The sequence below is a fragment of the Mesocricetus auratus genome, unplaced genomic scaffold, assembly GCF_017639785.1.
Source record: "Mesocricetus auratus isolate SY011 unplaced genomic scaffold, BCM_Maur_2.0 Super-Scaffold_100011, whole genome shotgun sequence".
NCBI lineage: Eukaryota > Metazoa > Chordata > Mammalia > Rodentia > Cricetidae > Mesocricetus > Mesocricetus auratus.
In genome coordinates, this window is record NW_024429195.1 from 66,470,725 (window position 1) to 66,491,424 (window position 20,700).

General features: G+C 35.9%; 3 long non-coding RNA genes across 4 annotated transcripts in view; 1 reads left to right on the forward strand and 2 right to left on the reverse strand.

Annotated features, from left to right (window-relative positions):
• LOC121143299 overlaps nucleotides 1-11,207 on the reverse strand; it is a 35,514-nt gene extending 24,307 nt beyond the window's left edge. Inside the window, exon 1 of the long non-coding RNA XR_005880507.1 lies at nucleotides 11,134-11,207. This is a non-coding gene — a long non-coding RNA (uncharacterized LOC121143299). The remainder of the gene's footprint in view (nucleotides 1-11,133) is intronic.
• Nucleotides 1-20,700, reverse strand: part of LOC121143298 — a 475,484-nt gene that overhangs the window by 72,268 nt on the left and 382,516 nt on the right. The gene's annotated exons all lie outside the window — the stretch shown is intronic.
• Nucleotides 11,489-20,700, forward strand: part of LOC121143297 — a 31,390-nt gene continuing 22,178 nt past the window's right edge. Inside the window, exons 1-2 of one of the 2 annotated variants that reach the window (XR_005880504.1) lie at nucleotides 11,489-11,651; nucleotides 12,188-12,539. This is a non-coding gene — a long non-coding RNA (uncharacterized LOC121143297). The remainder of the gene's footprint in view (nucleotides 11,652-12,187; nucleotides 12,540-20,700) is intronic. The other variant, XR_005880505.1, reaches the window with a different exon arrangement.

A 20,700-nucleotide genomic window follows, 5' to 3' on the forward strand; every position in this document is an offset into this window, starting at 1 on the left:
AAAAAAAGGAAGGAACCAAGGAGTCTGGGTCCAGTATATGCTTTATAGGGTCTCAGTGATCTACACTTCCTCCAAGCAGATAACATTTTCCAAAGATTTCATCATGTTTCCCAAGTGTTGTCAACAAGGACCTTCCCTTCAATACAGAGGTTTTCAACACAAGCTATTACATATGCTCATGTTCGAACAAGCATAACATGTGTGACACACTCTCCACGTTTGCTTTGACTCAGTGCTTAATGTCAGTTATCGATCCGTTTCCAGAATGTTTACAAAAACTGAGTGGTGAATGACAGTGACTGACATGGCAGATAGAGAGCCAAGTGAGATGCTCTCAGAATCAAAGTTCCCACCAATATCATTAGGGCAGAAGGTAGGCAGGATTAGTGGCAGTGGGTTTCACTGCTCTCTTCTGACATAGAGTTCAGTTACCACCACAGTTGTTCTCATTTTGACTCTATTTCCCAAATTAAACTGTGATTAAGCATCTTTCCAGAAAGATCTTTGCCTGAGGTTTCTCACCACATAAACACATTGAACTTAGAGTCTAATGGGAGTCACAGAGAGGAAACAGTCTATTAAAATACCGGATTGGAAAAATTGGAATGGTATCAAAATACAGAAACATAGTCTACATGCATGCAAGAGGTTCTAGGAATGTTTTCCAAAGGTCACTAACGGTAATCTGTGAACTGAAACATGGGACACATAGGTAGCACTGTATGAAGGAAACATGTACCAAAATCCAAAGCAGCTAAATAAAAGGAACTCTGTGCTACTTGTAATTGTCATCTTCACACATCACAGCAATCCTTTGAACAAGTAACACAAGTCACTGAAGCAAAAGAAAGAAATCTCCCTCCTGCCCCGTCTCTCATAGACACAATACAACTAAGCTGTAAAAACAGTCAACTGATTCTAAAGTGCAGGACTTAACGAATACTACAATGATGACCTACAACCAAATATGCCAAAGAGTGGGCTGAGTAGTATCGCAATTGCGCATGTTTTCCTAGTCGAGATACTAATCCAACTTGTATTTCCAAATCATACTTAGGTTCTGCAAATTCTCTTTAGAGTCTGTATTTAGTCATTTGGTTGCTGAGAATAACAGGTTCTGACTTAATATGAAAGTCATGTTTTGATCCTGTTTATGTGCTCATCCATACTTTTGTTTTAACTACACCTATTTTTCTTAGATGGTGTTTTGGGATTGTAATCCAGCCTGAATATAAAACACTGATTTGAAATATCTGTCTTATGAGATAGCAATATTTTCTTCTAGGTTTAATGATGAGCCAAGATCTTCTAGTTTCAGAATCACCCTGTGACCTCACTTTCTCTGTAGCCATGGTTCACAGCAATTCTTAGATGTTAGGCTAAGAGTGTCCTGTCTTGTTCAGGTTTCAGATCACTTTGAAAATAGCAGAGATAATGTTTCATGCCTAAGTTGTTCAAAGAATCTATGTTTTCTTAAAAGAGGAAGAGATAAAGAAAGTGTTTCCCTCTAACAGCAAATATTTTAAGAATGACTATAATCACCATACACCCATGAGGATAAATCCTGTGATGTATGGTTGCATTTTATAATAAAAATTTACATCACAACTCGTTTTTATTTGTGTGAAGGCAGAAATGTACTTTTATCATGTGTCTACCCTTTCCTTCGTTTCATCTAATTTGTCCAACCTCCAGTTATGGGAAGCTTTGTATTTAATACTTACATACACACACATACACACATAGTTATCTATCTATATCTACATCTACAAAATTATAGATGTATAACCGATGCACAATGTTACCATTTGAACATTTTATGACTTTCTGTAAAGTTTATGTTTTAATGTCAGAAGGCTCATTTGTATATCTACTTTAAAAATGAGAAGTAATTTTCACTTATAATGTACTTAGGATTTTAAACTAAAGCACAGTAATTCTCCTAGGAACAAAGTCATTTCTGAGTAAAATAATTGTCATCCTTTTTCTCTCAATAGACATGATGCTATCCTTTTCCTATGATAAAGTTTTTAAACTTAAGTAGATCTTTCATGAACACTTTATTATAAATATATTTAATAAATGTTAGGAAGATTAAGTTGCGAAATTAATGCTATCCTTTGTTTCTTTTTTTGTTGTTCTTTGACAAAGGTATCACTTTGTATCTCAGGCTAACCTGAATTTCGCTGTGTAGCTTATTGAACCCATAGCAACTCTTAGGTCTCATCCTCCAATGTGCAGGGATCACTGACATGAGCTCCACGTCTGAATTTTTAATGTTACTTTTTCACACATTTGACCAACAAATAAAGTTTTTCATCTCTGAAGGCGTCATTACTTGACAGCTCTGTCTAGCAGGTCTTTATTGCTTTTCAATTCTAAATTGCCTGAGCATGACTGCAATTGCTAACTATCAATTTCCTCTGGACACCTTGCCATCCAGCATCGCAGACTACTTTAAAACCACCAGTGACCTTCTTTCAACTTAAAGTGCAGTTTTCTTTGTTCCTATACTTTGTGGCTGTTTTTGTCTTTCTTATGTCTGACCCCCTCTGTCTCAATTACTTTTTCTCTTACAGCACTGGCAGTTATAACCTGCTTCAAGTATTATAACCACCCACTCCATTTTTATTGCAGTCTTACATCTTCATATATTTTCCTATTATTACATCCCGATTTTCAATACTATATTTCACAGGTTTATATGAATAGTACTTTGCTATGGTTTATGTTTCAAATGTACAGTCGTGTTTAAACACTTGTATATTCTAATTATGGTGTCATTCACATATAAGAAGGGACATTCAGAGATGAGGAGCATTGTGACAAAATGCCTTATACATTTGTGTTGGGCTGGAATTTATAGTTATTCTGTGACTCATCCAGTCTATGGGCAGATGCTGCAGATGGCTTCAAATAAATCTGACGCTTTATAGTCCATCTTATTTACTATTTCCCTTTCTAAATTTCTCACTTGCAATTTTTATGCGTTTTTGTATTGTGAGAATTAATATAGGGTTAGTCGGGCATTCTGTCTCTGTGACAACTACCTTGAAAAACAATAGAGGGAAGAAAGATATACTCAAAAGTTTGACTCCATTAAGGTGATGTGGGTGTAGTGGCATAGAACAGTTTATCTTGTAATATCTTGGTAACCATGAAATTTTATTGAGTTGCACACACTATGGATTTGCTGAATTTGATGGGTGATTTTTTTTCTTATTTGGTTGTAATATTTTTAATGATAAAGCTTATACAAATAAAAAGCAGTAATACTAATAAGGTGAAGTACAATAGAGAATGACAATTGATGGGATGGTAGCCACTGGTCTGCACATGCTCCTAACTGAACATACATACCCACATTCACAAACACTTATGACAAAACAAGCAAAACTAAAACTCCTCAAATGAGGATTCAACGATCTTGATTTTCCATGAGCAAACCTGTCAGATTCTTATCTGCCAGTACGTCTATTTTATTAATACAGGGCCTTTACTACCCATTGTTCTGTCTGTATTTGTCTTCCATAGTGATTAAAACACTATGAATGTGCGCAGTTACACACCAAGTCTAATTGTTGTGCTCCTGTTGGGTGTCCAATATTTCTCTGTATTTGTGTCTCACCGTAGTGTATGAAGGGATGAACTCAGAATGGAATGCTCTAAAACAGTTTAGAATCCCTGTCCTCTCTGAATTTGTTTTTACCTCATGAACACAACTTAATACAAAGTATTACACTGAAAAGAAAATGAGTCTGCTGGCTGGTTCTCATCATTGTGATGCAAACATGAATCAAGTGGGAAAACAGAAAGTGAATTGAGGAATTGTATCCACAAGACTGTCCAATGGGCATAGTCTTGATTGATGACTGACATTGAAGGGTCTGTTCCACCCTGGGAGGTAGCTACCCTCGGTAGGTGGTCCTGGGCTATAAAATAAAATATGATAAACAATCAATGGAAGCAAGAAGTGAACATCATTCCTCAATGATCTCTTCTTTAGTTCCTGGCTCCAGGTCCATGGTTTGAGCTCCTGCCCCTGGCTCCCCTGATGATGAACTGTAAAAGCTAGAAGCCGAATCAACCCTTTCCTCCCTACATTGGTTTTGGTCATGTTGCTTATCGAATCAACCCTTTCCTCCCTACATTGGTTTTGGTCATGTTGCTTATCACAATGACAAAAAGCAAATATCATTCCTCTCTTTTCAAGGGCATTTAGCTATTCCACTGGCTATGATCCATTATTTGAAGTAAGTTTATGAGATGAGACATCTAATAACATTAGTTGAAATGCAGTGAAGAATGGTATCTGAGCATCCTCAGTTCCTCTAATATGTCAGTTAAATAGTCCATGACAATCCTTCAACTCTTCTCATTTAGGAAATATTTTCCTTTTGTTAAAGACCACAGCAAGCTACCTCATTATAAAGGTCAAAGGGCCCAACCACCCTCCAATTCAAGAAGCCACTTGTGCCACTTATAACCAATTACACAGAGCAACTTTCGGCAAGCAGCACCTATTCTCACAGATGGGAATGCATTTTTAATTCTCATTCATGCCTTGCGTCATTGCTAAACTACCAATCTTCCTTTGAACTCATTGTGATTTTTCCTGCTAATTTTGACTTTGTGTTTGTCAGAGGGCTCTCTGTGTAAACTCAGTATATTATCTGTAAAATGTTTTAACTGTTTTAAAATTCTCAATAGTTGGGTTTTTTTAGAATTCTTCTAGTTTTTCAAGAAATAATAAAATGCTCTTGTCTATGTTCCTAGAGTACATTGTGCAACACAATATATGATAAGTATTTATATCCAGCTTCATCTTGTCTTCTAGCCCACCAGCTCCTTCAGAGCAGCTGGGGTATTCTGTTCATTGTCGATGTCTCTTAAAGGCCAAATAATCTGTTGCCTAGTCTTAAATAATTGAAAAATGAATCCGAGCCTTTAGATACAAATAAGAGTAACTCTACTAAAAATTGAATGATTCTTTTATACTTTACAATTTCATTAACATCATGATTCCCTAAGACACAAACTTATGAAGGAGGACTATTTTTATTTCTTTACCTGTGACTCTCTTAGCAAAATTTTTGGAAACACATAGGTGTTTCATTAAAAAAAAAGAAATAATACAAATAAACATATTCATGCACAAGTGAACTGGTTTTAAAAATAAAAATTCCTATCCTTTTAAAAGTGTGTTAAAAATATGGAATGTCTTAGGCTAAAAATGGATTTCGTTTAATTTCATCCACCTCATCACCTCCATGAACTAATCCACTACTGAAAATTAGAATAGTAAATTAAATAAAATAGAGTAGAGTAAATTCAGGTGATAATTGATTCAGACATTTAGATTTTATGTGTACATGATACACTGAATAATTTCAGATTCTGAGCTATAAATTTGAGAGTCGTATCAGAGCTCTTCTGTGCAGTAAGGAGAAAGATTTCAACTACCTCTTAGTGTATGTATTATAAATAGATCAAATAGTAGGAATTGTTTTTACTTTAGCAGAGTTACATGACTGTAAATATCAGTGTTGAAGAAGGACATGAGGGATCAGGAAAATTGAGTCAGGGGGAAGAATAGAGGAGAGCAAAAAAAAGAGATACCATAATAGAGAGAGCCATTATAGGTTTAAATAAAAATCTGGCACTAGGGATATGTCTAGAGATCTACAAGGGTGACCCCAACTAAGAATCTAAGCAATAGTGGAGAGGCTATCTTAAATGCCCTTCTCTAATAATGAGATTGATGAGAGCCTTCATCCAGTAGCTGATGGAAGCAGAAGCAGAGATGCACAGCTAAGCACTGAGCGAAACTCCTGGAATCCAGTTTCAGAGAGGGAGGAGTAATGAGCAAAGGGGTCAAGACCAGGCTGGAAAAACCCAAAGAAACAGCTGACCTGAACAAGGGGGAGCTCATGGACCCCAGACTGATAGCTGGGAAACCAGCATAGGACCGACTTGTGGTAGTGAATCACTATTTTTACCCTTAGTGTACAACTGGACTTTGGGAACCCATTCCATAGAGGGATCCTCTCTCAGTCTAGATACACAGGAGAGTGCCTAGGCCCTACTCCAAATGATGTGACAGACTTTGAAGATCCCCCATGGAAGGCCTCCTCTTCCCTGGGCAGCAGAAAGGGGGTGGGATAGGAAGTTGTTGGGGTGCAGGGGAGAAGGGGAGGGAGAGAGAACTGGGATTGAAATGTAAAAAAGATTGTTTCTAATTTAAATTTTAAAGAAGAAAGAAAACAAAGATGCCCTTAAAGTAAACACTGCTCTGCACAGTCTCTTACACACACACAAAGCATCATGCACACACAGACACTACTAAACAAGTCACTAACAGTAAAATTTCTAGCAACAGGCAAGACTGAGCATTTATTACATGCAGCTGTGGCCCTCAGCATTTATAAGACTAGTGCTCACAATATGAAGAACACGCAGTTTTCAGAACAGCCGTAGTAGTAGGCATTTTATCTTCCTTTTTATGTAAAGACTTAAAGGACATGAATGTGTGAGAGAAGAAATTTTACTCACATGGTCTGGTGGCAGAAACTACTCTCATCACCAGTGCCTGAAAACTAAGAGCACATGAGAACACATGTGCTGCTTTCTCCATTTGCTGAGTGAACTCATCACGTACCTGATTAGAGGTCTCCTGTATTTCAAACCAAGGAAAGTCTGTGGAACTTCATTTTATACTATACCCCAGTAAGTCAGGGAAGATTTTGCTCTGTTCTACCTCTCACATTTCAGCTTGTTGTTTCAGATGATTGACTTGCTGTAAGAATACCATACTCTGTTCCAAGTACAACTTATTTTCCACATTGTCACAGTGCCATCTTTTGAAACATGCCTGGCAGATTAGCGGGACAATGCTTTGGTGAATACTGTGGCCATGATGATCTTCTCACCTTGCTCTACTACTAGTTGCGGAAGTCAATAACACATAAAAGAGCTAATTCTCCCTTTCAGTAGAATTTGACACTGAAAGCACTTTGACCTCAATGTATGTTGTTTTCCTCACAAACATTATACAAATAAATTTGGAAATGCCATTAGGTGATGATAACTCATTCCAAATCCCACTCACTTCTAAAACTTCTTGGCAAAGCACCCACTGAGCAATGACTCTCCTTACATGTTCTTCTTTCTCAAGTCTCATGGCAATTCCCTTTGTAACTGAAAAGAGAAAGTCTTCGTAATTCACTTAATTCTGAAAGTGCAGTGCTAGTTCTATAATGTTCCATTCAGGATGAGAAGCAGACTTAAACAATTATAATTTGAATTATTGAATAACCTTGTTACTGAAGTCTACAGGTATTTCAAATATGGGCTCTACTAAAGACAGTATATTGAGGGTTATTATTTTGAAATATGAACTATTTATCATGAGTGAAATATTTTGTGCTTAATCAATACATTTGAATTATTCCACAATTTAAAAGTTTATGATTAGAAATACTCTTCAGTGACTAATTAAGTGATCCCATTCAAAACTGGTTTCTTCAACTGATAAGATCTATATATAGGATGATCTTTTTTTCTCATGAAGTTGCATTTCATGAGTCTTCTTTAAATTCTGTAACAAAACTTGATAGTCATTATTAATATTAGTTCTAAAGATAATTTGAGCCAACTGTGATATTTAATGAATTCTCACTACTGGATTTCACTACTGAAAAAGTAAATGTTTAGTTGCATATTTCCTTGCTTATTTAGATACGTTACTATTACTTGAAAGATACCTTTTTATTAATGTAAGTGAAAAAGTTCCCCATTTCATTATTGTGTGACTGAACTGTCCTAAAAGTAACGTATTAACTCAATGCATGTAATTGCTAAGGACTCTTAAAAAAGGATAAAAACCAAGACGGTTTACTTGTAGTTACATTATAGACACAGAAAAACACTGTCCAATATGCTTGATGACTATACAATTCACTACATGTTAAATGTTTTAATTTTTTCCAAATTGCAATTAAAATACTTAGAATCAAATGTTTATTATAAAGTAACTGGGAGATTCTTCTTCAGATTTGAACATAAATGACAGACATTTGTTTTGGATTTCAGTACCTTAGAACTTAAATGGAAACACCAGAGATATAAGTGAGGTCATCCATTAACTTTGGTCTCTCATTTTCTAAATAGCTCTAACATTTCTTCACAATACAGTAATATAAATACTATAAATTTTGGAGTTTGAATATGAAATCTTGACAGAAAAAAAGATTTCCTGCTCTTCCAAATTCTGAGTTGTACATATTATGCACATAGATGTGCCCTTGGAGCAAAGTAGGCAATCAATGAGTTAACATTTAGATGCCTAAATATGGGAAAGAGAGTTTCTTGATTGATTGTACTGACATTTGTTAACCTGTTTCTTAGCATTCCCTACCCTATCATTGGTTGACTAAATGCATGAGCTCTGAGATTAAGTTACAATTCCTACAATAAATTACAAGTTCCTGTTTCCTGAGATGTATCAGATGCATAATATCACACATTTTTATCACAGAACAGCTACTAAAACTGAATGGCTTTGTCCATAAAAATACAAGTTAAATGGAAATATACACATAATTATTTTAAAAACACTACAATATCAAACTAAGATACCAAGAGACTAACTACACTTTGCCTAAGTAGAAAGTTAACATAAGGTAAGCCTAAAATTTATGGTAACATTTGAGTGCTTGAACTGAAAAGTTAGAAAACTAAATGGTATTATGCATTCTAGACAGTTAATGAAGAGAATTGTATTAAAGTGAAGGAAAGAATGAACATTCACACCAAAAAAACCCCAGTATTCTATTAGAAAGATCATAATCAGAAGGACAATTTTCAAGTGTGATGATTCCTCTCCCATGGGATCTGAGAAATGCAAGGAACTGGAAAAAATATTACAAGGACCCATTCATCATCATGCCTCCTCAATCTGCTTAAGACCTTTGTGACTGTAAATGGTGTGCCACTTAAGAAGAACTTGAGCTAATAGAGAAACACATTGAAAAATATAAAGTACTAATGATTACCAAACTCAGACAAAAACAATATTTTTGTATTAGAAAACATAGGTAATTCTTCAGAACATGTAGCACCTTTTGCCTATGTCACTTGTATGAATATACTTCCCTTACAAGCACATGGCAAAGGGAACTGCATTTATCCCACTGATGTGTTCTCTTAAGAGAAAAATAAAATAAAATCTAAAGGCTTCAGTTAATGGAGTTTGTCAACTGGAAAATCACATCTTGTGTATGCACATTGCACAAAGTTGATAAAAAGAAACTAGGAGATAAGGTACATATCATAGTAACCACAACTAATACAGTGCAAGTGTTATTAGAGAGGCCAGAAACAGAGATAAACACATCTTACACACAGCCGAATACAACTTTAATGTCTAGACTGCTCACTGAGTAAGATTCTATCAGCTGTGGACAGATTGATACAAATAGCTTTCAGGAGAATTAATTGTTAGGAAACTAATGCTTTCTCTTAGTCAAGATTGATCCTGTGTGAAAATAACAGCATCCATTCTCACGGGTCATTCTTTTCTGTTTTAAAGTTCTGAAGGCAAAAGAAATGAAGGCAAACTTCATTTTCAAATAATGTATTGTTGTACTTTGAACTCACAGTATAAAAGTTTTATAATCCTAATTTTGAATCTTTTTTAATTCAGTGATTTTGGAACTCAGAGCCTGCACAAATATAGATTATATAGATTTTGCTCTAAGAAAGATGAACTCCCCAAACCTACTTAGAAACTTTTTGAAGTTTGATTGATTCCCCATTGTCCTGACTGAGACAAAAAGCCCCATTCTTTAGGTTGCATTAATGTGTATTGGACACTATAAGCTCAGATTTGTTCAGGAGTGAATAGAATTAAAGAGACAAATCGAACAGCAGTGATGGCAAGAGCTGCCAAACAGGACCGGGCTAGCTGAAGACAGAAAGTGAGACATTGCTCAGAGACCCTTGCTGTCTTTGAGAACAACTTTTATACCACAGATCCTGATTACTTCTTCTTCTTATTATTATTATTAGTGGTTTGAAAAGACAGGGTAGATAGATACTGTATGTTAAAATAAAGAATAAAATAAATCTAAAAAGCAAACGCACATCAAAGCCAAACGGAGTGGTCATCATTCAAAACTTTATTACACTAGAGTGACAGAGAGTTTTTCAAATAAAAAGTATGTTAGATTCAGTCACACCTATTTACATTTTTCAGTCTTTATCTCACAAAGGGAACCTTTCAATCAACTTAAATATTCTGCTACTTTATACCATTAGAGCAGACATCTGAAGAGCACTTTTTTTTTAATTTTCTTAGTAGCTTAGGGACAGTCTCAGTCAATTAATAGTTTTTAGCATATTTGGTTTTTTTGAGATCCCTATCAGATTTAATCACCTATATCCAGAACAGTTCAGTAGCTGTAAACATATTTGATTTGCTATAACATGAAAAGGATTCTCAGACGCAAACATCAATACTGAGAAATGATTACACCCTGTGAAGCTCTTCCAGACTCTCAAATGCACACACATAGTATTACCTATACACCCTAAAGCAGCTAGTGCAATGAACTTCCTATCAGAAGAAAAATACACTACACTGTAACTTAAAATTACTTGCTATTACCATTTCTTTGGGTTAAAAGGGTAGGTTTGTAAGGAAAGTAACCCGAGTTCATTTCCATAGCTAAAGCCCTGTGCTCACTTGGTAAATGCTGTATTTGCTGGCCAGGCACAACTTTAGAAAAACTGTCCCAAAGAACTGTCATTTAACAATTAGGAACTTGAGTTCATTTTAAATGCACATCACTATTGCTTTGACTCTTTCAATCCCTTGTTGTCATTAGTAGCAAAAACATGAAGAAATGAAGCAGAATGGTATTCAGACACAGAAGCATTTAAGACACATTTAAAAGATAGCAGTCCCCCAGTATCACTTCCTTTCCGTTTTCTAAGGAAAAGCTGAAGTGCCTGCTACCCATCTTCCACTACGAATGAGTTTGCCAGGTACACATCAGCAGCTTTCCCCATCCCTTTAGCTACATCTGTCCCTCCTTTCAACGATGCTAAACATTGCTCTGATTAAAAGCTTACCAGAGATGGACACTGCTCTCAGCTCTCAGTGCTGGCACTCTTCTCTCCGACAGACATACCCACCTCTGTTTCGAATGAGAAGGTAAACGGAACAGGCTCACCCGAGACAGAGAAAACAATTCGTTCAGCTAGATCCAACAGTGCTCTCTGCAGCCTGGCAGCATGAGTGATCCTTGGGCCTCACACAAAAGCAAGATAATTGGCTCTCAATGAAGACATGTAAACATCCATCATAATGGCACTCGGGCTGAAACTGAACGCTGCCTCAGCTGTTCTGTGTACTCCGGCTGGAAGATGATGTCACAAACATCAACTGGGTGTACTCTCATTGGCTTTTGTTACCTGGAATCATATCTTAACCCTAAACTGTCAGCTGAAAATCGACATGCTCTCCCTGGCTGTAATTTCTGCTGCCAAGAAGAATGGGAAGTGCGAATAAGTTACCGGAGGATGGCATACAAAAATATTGCCCTCCAAGTAGGCTAAGACCTATGTAGCCAATTAACTACTTAGGATATGTAAGAATGTTATTGCTCAATTGTATTTATTTTTCAGAATGCTACTATTAAAAAGACGACTAACTGGAGGGATAACTAAGGAAATGACTAGAGGTTTTGAAATTTGGGATTTAATCTTTTAAAGAATTCTTTAGATTGATTTCATAGTGTGATACAATTAAATTTGAGAACCTTAAGAAAAAGTATAATGTAGATAAATGTGCTATCGATCTGCTCAGAAAAAAAATCTGTATTTGAAAGTATCTAAAAAAAATAGGAAAAAAGTGAACATCTATTTTACTCTCTGAATGTTAAACAAGAACTCCAGTTTGTGTAGCAGAGCTCAAATTATGAAGAACTGAAAAGTATAATGTTACAAGCTACTATTAAATATTGGTTTTTAAGAGGATTAATTTACAAGTCACTGGATTTGTAGACAATTCAATTTCAGTAATTGAAAGCTACTTTATAATGCAGTACTATCATTTTCCCAACACAAATAGGGAATAATTATCCATGCCTTACTATCTTGACAAAAGCCCCGTATTTCTCCTCAGGTAATGCCCAGTGGGAGAGGAGGATAATGGCATGAGCTGGCGTAGTAGTGCTTCCAGAGAGACAGAACTACAAATACCTTGGAATATACCCAACTTCTCACCAAAAGGAGCTGTCAGTGGCTTCCCCGTGAAATGGAAGAGTTGCCAGAGCTACTCACTGACCAAGCACCTACTAAATCCATCGCTGGTCCATCCCAAGGCCAACCTTTTGAAAGCCGTGCAGTGCAGAATGCAGTCAGTAGCAGCACCAGGGACGGAGTCAGGAGGTTCACTTCATTCACTCCCGCCTTCAGGGAGTGACCCCTAGTGTGCATGCCTGTTGCTCCATTTCTTTCTGAGTAATGAACACCAGGTATGTATTTCTTCTAATCCCTGGCCATTTCCAAAATGAATAAGTTATTTTCCTGGAACACTTCAGTAAGTTTACAATGGCTAGAAAGAAACGGCCTCCAGCCCCTACTACATTCTGTAAATTATGACCATTGGATTAAGTCAAGTTTGTATGTGACGAAGGGGATTGAATTCTGGGTGCACTTCAAGATCCAGGCTATAATTTCAACCTGAAAGAATTTGATCCCATTAGCATGTATCATAAAGAATGAGTGTTAGACTATCACCCATAGCAAAAATGAACTAAGGTAATATGTACACTTGTCATACAAAACAAAGTGTTTTATATGTTAAGAATCAACAATATTTCCCAACAAAAATGTCAGAGTCACTTCATTGATGTTTATGAACGTAAAAATGGAAAGTGAACTCAGTGCTCTCCAAATAATCAAAGAAGTGAATTATGTTAAACTCTTTAAATTTCAACTTAGATACACTGTGGCAAATTAGCCTGGTTTGTAATAGTAACTCACATAAGGGATTGTTTTTCTTCAAAGTCGATGCCTTTCCAGGACTATTTTGGATTTAATCATATTAGTCAAGCCTAAGAAGAAACTAGATTAAAAAAAACCTAGTTGACAAAATATACTTTGAACAAATGTGGAAGATGCTATTCATTTACTTCTGACTGAACTCACAAGGTTTAAGATGGAAGTCTGTATGCCATGTAAGGTGAAATACATTGAATCACATATCAGAAAGATGAATTTGGACAATGGGAATGTCAACTGTATTTCTGGTAGATGAATGATAAAACTACAATATTATATTTGCTAAAAGGATATATTATGGAGAAAATAATTTAAACAGCAAAACATGGTCCTATACTTCATGTTTTATATAAAATATTAATTGTATAAATAGTTATGTCAGAGATAGATAACTAGAAAAATTAGGTTATATGAAGCTTCACTAAGAAAGCATTCTGATACATATACCATTTAGTTACATTTTTATGATAAATGCATATTACAATAATTAAATGTAGAAAATGATAATATTACTTCCCTTTACAATAGCCCAAAAAATGGATCAAAATGATGGATGGAGAATATGATATAATGAGTGTTCTATTGATATTTTGTATCAATTACCTTTTTTCTACACATGATTCATCTATAGGTAATTTTCCTAGTTCAAGTTACAGATTTTGTGTTGTAAATATTTATATATATATTCCAAAGGTTACTCTCTTAACCAATCAATAATTTAAATTTTTAATTCCATTCATTTAAATGAAAAAATATTTTATCTCAATTTTTAAGTTTTGAATGAATTATTAAAATTAGTAGAGTGTATTTAACTAGTTGGAGAAAAAAGGGGAGAACTGGTGGAGTAGATTTACTATTAATGTTAGGCTGTTATAAATGACCATTTAATCCATAATTTTATTTTATTCACGAGAGAGTAACATATTATGTGGCTACATGCGTATGTGTTTGCTTGAATGTCTGAGTGTCTGTGTGGGGGTCAAAGAACCTATATGCTGCTGCACAGAGACGCCAGAAGAGGACAATGGCAATGGTTGGCACTGAAGCTTCAATTGCCTGCAATTGTAAGCTGACTAACTGTAGTGATGGGGATAAAACTGGGTCCTCTGCAAGAGCATTGCATCTGCTTATTTGCTAAGCCATACTTCCAGCCCTTAAACAACATGTTTATTTTTAAATAGCTACATAGTCATACTCAGGGAGATTCAAGATAAACCTAGGATATAATTGTTTATGAAAATCAATCAAGTGATCTGGAGTAATATAAGTGTGCTCTTTGCAGGGTAACTACAAGTTCCATCTAATTTTTGAATAATAATTTCAACAATAATACACACCATAGGAAAATGTTCTTTCAGTACTTTGAAAAATGTTAAATTTTTCATCAAAGGAAAATAACTTTGCATTTTAAAATATACCTCTTGATAATGTATCACTATTTATTATATATTCTAGCTGTAGAGACCAGCTACCATTGCTAAGCTCCAAAGAGGATAAAATATTTGAAGTTTAATAGCATATAAAGAAGGAATATCACTATAAGAGTTAATGTAGTCTTTATTTTTAGTAAATTTATAATGTTTATACATTATGATATAGAGAACATGGAGACTCTACATTATTTTTTAAAAAATTGATGTTATTTTGTAGTTCATGCAAGTACGTCTCACTCAGTTTTATTACCATACCTACGTGCTATACATTTCCCAAGAGCCGAAATCACTGCAGTATTTAATTGCCTGACAATTATTTCTGTTACATCAATTTTGTGGTTAAACTAATTATTTATATTATCAAAACAAATCAGCACTAGAGGCTAATTAGACTAGAGAAACCATCCTACACTGTTTCTCATCTTACATATTAATAAGGTTTAGGTTAATACTAACTTTCTAAGAGATGAGCATATCTTTCAGGTGGTAATTTACAGAGAGAACAAAGAAATTCAAACAAGCTTTAAACAGCATTAACCTGTGTTGCTTTGAACAGTTAGGAATACTAGATCTCAGCATTCTGCCTCATCTTGAAGCAGAGAATATCCCATTACCTAGTTATCCACAAGATGGCAGCTCCGGATATTTGACCAAGTAGGAATTTAATGTGATCCTGCTTTAGCTAATCATAATATGTGAAGGGTGTGAGTAACTTTATGTATATGTATCCTTGATTATATGATCTCTTTACTTAAAGATAATAACATCCATGGAAAAATACCAATTATTTAAATCATTTTAAAATATGCCATTTCAGAATACTGAAAATTAGCTAACTCAATATCCAAATATTTCATGATAAATGATTTCAGATTTCACTCTCCTTATAAGTTATTGTTTTATCTTAATTTTGTCTCAAAACACTGTATTGTTTTAAAATGAAAAGCTAGCATTAAAAAATGACTGCAGCAAATTCACCTCACTGAGGTAGAGAGTTATGACAACCATATTTTCCATCTAGTCAGATCTAAATATAATTTACTAATGGGATTTGAATTTCCTTTTAATATGTAATCATTTTCACAGTCACTTTTAATGGGGGAAGTCCTTCTGCGTATATGTTTCTCTTATTGGTTATTGAATAAAACACTGATTGTCCAGGCAGGAGGTGACATGTCTGGGCAGAATATAAGAGGGACAAACAGGAAATTGATCTCTTCTCTGCTCTCTTCTCTTCTCTGCAGAGACACTGAGCTATCTGTCATCATGTAGTAGACAAAGGAGTTACAGGTCTGGTAAGCCAAGGCCAAGTAGAAATACACTGATTAGTAGTTATAGGATAACAATCAAGTCAGAACTAGCCAATAAGAAACCATAGACTTTTAATCCCAGCACTCAGGAGGCAGAGGCAGGCGGATCTCTGAGTTCGAAGCCAACCTGGTCTACAGAGTGAGTTCCAGGACAGGCTCCAAAGCCTCCAAATACAGAGAAATCCTATCTCAAAAAACCAAAAAAAAAAAAAAGAAAGAAAGAAAGAAAAAAGAAACCATAGCCAATAGCCAACAGCTTTGTGATTAATATGTCTTGTGTGTTCCTTAGGGGTTAATTCGGACCTAGCTGGGTCAGAAATTTACATTACAACTTTTTTTATGTCTGCCTCAAATCTTTTGTTTAAACTTCACTATAATATTGTTATTTTTGTTTGAGTGTAGTAAATATTTTGAAAACAATTGGAATTATTGAGCCATATCACATTTCCTTTCAGATAATGTATAATAAGGAGATACTAATTTGTGTTTAACACATTGGTAACTGTTACCTTTGGAAGGGTGAAATAATTTGAAATGGGTGACAAAAAGTAAAGAAGTGAATTTTTGTTTCTTTTTAAAATTTGTATTTAAAATAGAAACAAGCTTGTTTTACATGTCAATGCCAGTTCCCTCTCCCTCCCCTCCTCCTATCCCCCCAATAACCCCCTATTCCTCCATTTTCTGCTCCCCAGGAGGGGTGAAGCCTTCCATGGGGGAATCTTCAAAGTCTGCCACATCATTTCAAGCAAGGCCTAGGAACTCCCCCATGTGTTTAGGCTAAGAGAGTATCCTTCTATGTGGAATGGGCTCCCAAAGTCCATTCATATGCTAGGGATGAATGCTGATCTATTACCAGAGGTCCCATGGATTGCTGAGGCCTCCTCACTGATACTCATGTTCAGGGGTTCTGGATCAGTCCTATGCTGATTTCCCAGCTATCAGTCGGGGGTCCATGAGCTCCCCTTTGTTCATACCAGCTGTTTCTGAGGATTTCTCAAACCGGGCTTAATCCCTATGATCATCACTCCTCCTTCTCTGCAACTGAATTCTAGGAGTTTAGCTCAGTGCTTAGCTGTGAATCTCTGTTTCTGCTTCCATCAACTACTGGATGAAGGCTCTAGGATGGCATATAAGGTAGCCATCGATCTCATTATCAGAGAAGGGCATTTAAGATAGCCTCTCAACAATTGCATAGATTGTTAGTTTGTGTCATCCTTATAGATATCTGGAAATTTCCCTAGTGTCAAATTTGTCTTGAGACCTATGATGGCTCTCTCTATTATGGTATTTTTTTTGCTCTCCTCTATTCTTCCCCTGACTCAACCTCCTGCCTCCTCATGTCCTCCTCTCCCCTCCTTTTCTCCCTTTCTTGGGAGCTTGGGGGGAGGGGAGAGGGAACTAGGTGAATCTTCATATATGGAGGCAAGAATCCAATGCAATTTCAGTGATTTAAGACCCTGGCTCTGAGTGCAACATATCCTATTTTAATACATATTCAATATCTTAGAAGACTATGAGAAATAAATCTGATAGATATATACACTAGCACTTATCATATCCTCTGAAAAGCCATGCCTCCTGTGTTTACATGTTCCTCCTTAATTAAGGGCATTTGATTTTATTATTAATGTCTATTTTTGTAGAAAGTTATACATAAAAATGTTATTTTTTCACCTCAATATGTGTCATGCTATTCAAAGTTGTTAAAATAATCACTTTCTTTTTCCATTTTGATGAAATACAGTGACATTAATGTCATGATGTCATGAAAATTCAAAATTTGTATCTTTGTAAAAATCATCTAGTTGAAATAACTTTATATTCTACTAAAGAAATGGCCTATTCATGCAAATTTCACTGTGCTTAAAACCTGTTTTCAGACACTGGATATCTCTATATGAAAGACACTGAGAAATATCAATTTTCTTTTTTTTTCTTTTTGTTCCTTTCCAATTAGTAACCTGCACCTCCTCACTGAAAGCAGATGTTACTCTAATATCAAATCTGTTATACTTGCCTTCGAATTTCACATCAATCAAAGTATGTTAGCCTGCAGGTCCTTGAGATGCCATCATACTGAAAGTAGCTATGGCTTGCTAACATCTATGCTATTGGCAACAGCTCAGGTTTTACTGTCTGATGGTGATGACTGTGGACTTCAAATAAACGTCACACATGCAACACATAGTACTGCTCATTTTAACTTTCTCCAAGGCAGACAGTGAATCATGGTGTCTCGTGATTTCTCTGATTATGATGTCAGTTGTCTTCCTAGATGTCTATTGGCCTTTTTGAGTACTTTCTTTTAATTGTTTGTTCAAATTTCCTTTTTTTTTGCCTGTTATTGACTCATTTTATTTTATTTTATTTTATTTTCCAGTTTAAATTTAGATAAGAAACAAGGTTGCTTCACAAGTCAGTTCCAGGTCTCTCTGCCTTTCCCTCCCCTCCTCCCGTGCCCTCCCCCCAACCCCCCCAACCCGTTATCCCCTCATTCCCCCAGGGAGGGTGAGGCCCTCCATGGGGGTGTGATAGTCTGTCATTTCATATAGGGCAGGGCCTAGACCCTTCCCCAAGAGTTCAGGGTGAGAGTGCACCTCACATTGTTCTATGGGAGTCCAAAGTCCGTGTGTATACTTGGGATGGGTATGGGTACTGATCTGCTGCCCAAGGCTCAATAGATTCCCTAGGCCTCCTCACTGACACCCAATTCAGGGGGTCTTGATCAGTCCCATGCTGGATTCCCAGGCTGATACCTGGGATTCAAGAGTTAACCTTTGTCTGGTCAGCTGTTTCTGGGGGGTTAAACCAGCCCAGTCCTAATCCCTTTGATCATCAGTCCTCCCTCTCTGTTACTGGCTTTCTTGAGTTCAGCTCAGTACTTAACCAAGGGAGTCTGCCTCTTCTTCGATCAGCCGCTAAATGAAGTTTCTGTTTCCCAGACTTTCTGGCCATAGGATTGTAGGCTGGCACTCCCCAGATCTATGTCTAAAATCCATATATGAGAGAGTACATGCCATGTTTCTTTTATTTATCAGTATTAGTCCTTTGAGATAGAGGATTATATAAAGTATTCAGAACAATCCAATTATTACAAGTATCATCACCATCTTTCCATTTTCCAACAAGACTAATTCAGTCTGGGTGAGTATTTTGGACTGCAAAGTATTTTGACTATTCTAAACATTTCACCTCACGTGATTCATTTGTTTTATTTTTCAACATCTTTACAAGATAGGGTAAGATTTTTAAACAGCTTTTATTATATATGCTATTATGTATGGCTATTACAGTTCTACACCTTTAATGTAGATTATTTCTCTCTAAATAAGAAGTCACTGGTGTGTGTGTGTGTGTGTGTGTGTGTAATATGCATATGCATCTGTGTACAACAGTTGTATTTTTGTGTCATTATAATCTGTCCCATCAGCTGTTTATTCTATCTATCATTTAAGTCTCACATTATTTCAGTTTTTTCCTTAATTCCTTGCTGTCTTCGGGAAAATGAAAGTGGAATAACTTCTTTAAAATTTGCTTTGCCCATCCTTGTTAAATGACTCTTTGCATTTCCAAGCTTAGTGATGCTTTGCTATTAGTTGATAATACATCATGCATCATTTACCACTTTACCTGCAGTTATTCGGTAACAGTACAAAGCTGTCAATTCAAGATTCAAATTACAAAACGTCTGGTTCATTCTTTGGTAGCTAAGTAACAAGCATCCTTCTGGGGCTTTGTAGGGAGTTACTTGGACCCATATCATTAGATAAGATCATGGTTGACTATTGTCTAGGTTCTGATGATCCATCTTAATCACTGAACTCATCAAAGACAAGTGATCACTCTGCTCTGCTATCTATAAGATCTTTATGATTTCTCAAGGAAATAAAACGTGGTGTTAATAAATTATATGTAATACAATGGGCATAGAGTTTATTGTCTTCTTAGGACCACATTAATGTTGTCGTATATTTGGAAAATACACTGAGCACTTTTTAGGTCAACTCTGAATAAATAAAAAAATTACTAGTTGGCAATGTGCACATACAGGAGACAATCTGATAATGTATTTTCCTTCCAGGTGCAAATTCCTTTGGAAGTGTTGCGCACTGTGACTAATAGAGAATCAAAACTTTGATTGGAGTATGGAGGATAAATACTGTGTAAAATATAGGTAGCTCATCACTTGCTTATATGTGGCAGGTATAGTTTGGATGGATGTTGCCTAGAGGACATGCAGTAACAGTTTATTGGATCACTTACAGTACTCTTGGGAGGTGGAGGGATCTTTATGTGGAGTTCCATGAGAAGTTAGGCTGGCTAGAGTGTGCCCTTGAAGATATTATTGGGGTCAACCCCTCTAATTTTCTGTTTTTCAGATCCTGGCTGTTCTGAAGGCAGCAGAATCATATGTATTTATATACGTTAACTCCTGCTCACACATATAAATTCATGTGTGCATACACACACACACACACACACACACACACACACACACACACTCACACACACACTACAAACATAGTTACAAAATTAGGAATAACCACTCAAGTCAGAAGCTTAGAAAAGGCTATCTCAAAGATAGCATTCCAGTACAGGGCCACAAAGGTTCATAGCTACTGTATAGTAATAATGTAAATGGACTTAGTCCACTTTCAAAGGTTGTCAACATTTTAACAGTTCTATAGTTCTAGCACTAACCAAAAGTAAAAAACAAAATGAATTAAAAAAAACAGACTACAATCTCTACTGAGACCCACTGTAAACTGCAAGATATGAAACCTTGTTTATATATATATATATGTATATATACATATATATATATGATAAAAGGAAAGTCTGAATCAAAGCAAAATCAAACAGAGCAAGCATCAAATCCTGAAGCCCCA